Consider the following 3534-nt stretch of genomic DNA (forward strand, 5'->3'; position numbering starts at 1 on the left):
TAGTCCGTCGCTCTAGTACGTCGCTCTAGTACGTCGCGCTAGTCCGTCGCTCTAGTACGTCGCGCTAGTCCGTCGCTCTAGTACGTCGCGCTAGTCCGTCGCTCTAGTCCGTCGCTCTAGTCCGTCGCTCTAGTACGTCGCGCTAGTCCGTCGCGCTAGTCAGTCGCGCTAGTCTGTCGCTAGAGTTAGTAAATAAAAACTATTTTAGCTGTTCACTCACAAGGGTTTCAAGTATTTTCACCAGGGGTGACAGCACTGAGATTGGCCTATAATTATTTAAAATAGTTAATAGCTAGATCTTCCCCTTTTAAAAGTGGTAGGACAAATGCCGATATCCAGATTTTTGGAATTTCATTACATTCCATGGTTAGATTGAACAGATATGTAAGTGATTCAGCTATGAAATCAGCTGCCAGATTTAAAAAGCAGGGATCCAAAGGATCAGGACCTGCAGGCTTTCTCTGATCTAAGGATTTCAGGGCTTTATGTACCTCCTGCACTGAGAATGGCAAAAAGCTAAAAGTTTGACCAGCTCTCACTGGTTCATCCACACAGGGTTGTACAGAGACAGAGGACACTGGTTCATCCACACAGGGTTGTACAGAGACAGAGGACACTGGTTCATCCACACAGGGTTGTACAGAAACAGAGGACACTGGTTCGTCCACCACAGGGTTGGACAGAGACAGAGGACACTGGTTCATCTACACAGGGTTGTACAGAGACAGAGGACACTGGTTCATCCACACAGGGTTGTACAGAGACAGAGGACACTGGTTCATCCACCACAGGGTTGTACAGAGACAGAGGACACTGGTTCATCCACCACAGGGTTGTACAGAGACAGAGGACACTGGTTCATCCACACAGGGTTGGACAGAGACAGAGGACACTGGTTCGTCCACCACAGGGTTGGACAGAGACAGAGGACACTGGTTCATCTACACAGGGTTGTACAGAGACAGAGGACACTGGTTCATCCACACAGGGTTGTACAGAGACAGAGGACACTGGTTCATCCACCACAGGGTTGTACAGAGACAGAGGACACTGGTTCATCCACCACAGGGTTGGACAGAGACAGAGGACACTGGTTCATCCACCACAGGGTTGTACAGAGACAGAGGACACTGAATCTAACAGCCTACCAGATGATACAAACTGCTCATTGAAACAATTCAGCTTTTAAGTTTTGTCATATACAGCAACAGAGTCCTTCAAAACACAAACACATCACATAAACCTCCAAAAACATTCTAGGGTCATTCAGGTTATCAGAGGTAACAGACATAAAATATTCAGATTTGGCCTTCCTGAGAAGAAAAGAACACTTGTTTCGTAGCTGCCTAAAAATAAGCCAATCAGCATCAGAACATGATTTCCTTGCTTTAACCCAGGCTAGATTATGGTTGTGAATAATACAAGACATCGCAGAAGAAAATAATGGATTATCCCGCCCTTTAACCCTGAACCTGTGGAATGGGACATGTTTGTTTACTATTTGGAAAAAACCACCGTGAAAGAATTTCCAGGCAGTTTCCACATCAGGGATAAACTCAATCTGCTCCAGTCAAAATAAAACAAATCATGAAAGACAGCCTGCTCATTGGCTCGGTCTGGCTTGGGGTCCATGGAGCCAGGGCCGGCTGGTACCCCAGCACGCACTGGAAGGGAGACAACCCGGTGGAGGACTGATGAAGTGAGTTCTGGGTGTACTCCTCCCAGGGAAGAAACCTGACTCCCTCTGCCGGTCCTGAAAATGACTCCTCAGTATCCTCCCCAGCTACTGGTTGGTCCTCTCCACCTGCCCGTTGGACAGAGGCTGGTACCCGGATGTGAGGCTGACCGTGGCCCCCAGCTTCTCCATGAAGGCTTGCCATACATGTGAAGTGAATTGGGGACCACAGTCAGAGACAGTATCCTCTGGAAGGCCATAGTTCTGGAAGACCTGCTGAAACAGCGACCTGGAGAGCGGTTGGGAGACCAGAGACAAAGATGAAAGAGCAGGATTTTGAGAATCTGTCCACAATAACCATAACAGTGGTGTTATGGTTATACAGACAGGGGAAATTCAGTGACAAACTCTATGGACAGATAATAATAATATATCCCATTTAGCAGACGCTTTTGTCCAAAGCGACTTACAAGTCGGCTGGGGCCACTACTTTTACATATGGGTGGTCCCAGCGGGAATCGAACCCACGACGCTTGGCGTTGCAAGCACCATGCTCTACCGACTGAGCCACACAGGACCCACAGATGGTTACTGAGGGATGGGGAAGACGTTTCCCTGCTGGTGTGTTCCGAGGAGACTTGGTTTATACTCCAAGTTCCCATGGTCGGTGAGGATGACAAACCGGTGCGTGGTGCTCTCCAGCACTCCTCCACTCCAACTTCACTGCCAGGAGCTCCCGATCACCAACGTCATAGATCTTCTCTGCAGGAGAGTAATAGGCACATGGATACAGTTTTTTGTGATTTACCTTGGCGTTGTGACAGGACGGCCCACACGCCCACTTCTGAGACGTCCACCTCCAAACACAAGGGCAGCGTAGAGTCTGGATGTTTCAGGGCGGAGGTGAAACAGCGCTTCAGCAGGCAGAAGGCCTCATCAGCTGATTCCACGGCAACTTACGGAGACCACCTTTGAGGAGAGAGGAGAAGCGAGAAGTAGCTGATGAAACGGCAGTAAAAGTTGGCAAACCCCCCCTTAAAGACGTTGACGTTCCCTTTACGGTGTTTGGAGCCATGACCTGACTGCATCTTTCCTCTCCTTATTCTAATGCAGACAATTACGGAAGAAGAATAATAAGCATAGCCTATCTGCAATACTGCAGTTGTTCCACCCCTTAAAAAAGTGTATAAAATAAGCCCAGTCTCTCTGTGTTCCTGTTTCTAACCCTGACCCTGACCTAACCCTGACCCTGACCTAACCCTGACCCTGACCTAACCCTGACCCTGACCTAACCCTCACCCTGACCTAACCCTGACCCTGACCTAACCCTGACCCTGACCCTGACCCTGACCTAACCCTCACCCTGACCTAACCCTGACCCTGACCCTGACCTAACCCTCACCCTGACCTAACCCTGACCCTGACCTAACCCTGACCCTGACCCTGACCCTGACCTAACCCTCACCCTGACCTAACCCTGACCCTGACCTAACCCTGACCCTGACCCTGACCCTGACCTAACCCTCACCCTGACCTAACCCTGACCCTGACCTAACCCTCCTACCCTGGTCTAACCCCAGTCTCTATTATGTGTTCCTGTTTCTAACCCTGACCCTGACCTAACCCTCCTAGCCTGGTCCAACCCAAGTCTCTCTGTGTTACTGTTTCTAAAACCCTGACCCTCCTAGCCTGGTCGAACACCAGTCTCTCTGTGTGTTCCTGTTTCTAACCCTGACCCTGACCTAACCCTCCTAGCCTGGTCCAACCCCAGTCTCTCTGTGTTCCTGTTTCTAACCCTGACCCTCCTAGCCTGGTCGAACACCAGTCTCTCTCTGTGCTCTGTGTTCCTGTTTCTAACC

Source organism: Oncorhynchus masou, unplaced genomic scaffold (genome assembly GCF_036934945.1).
Source record: "Oncorhynchus masou masou isolate Uvic2021 unplaced genomic scaffold, UVic_Omas_1.1 unplaced_scaffold_2167, whole genome shotgun sequence".
Taxonomy (NCBI): domain Eukaryota; kingdom Metazoa; phylum Chordata; class Actinopteri; order Salmoniformes; family Salmonidae; genus Oncorhynchus; species Oncorhynchus masou.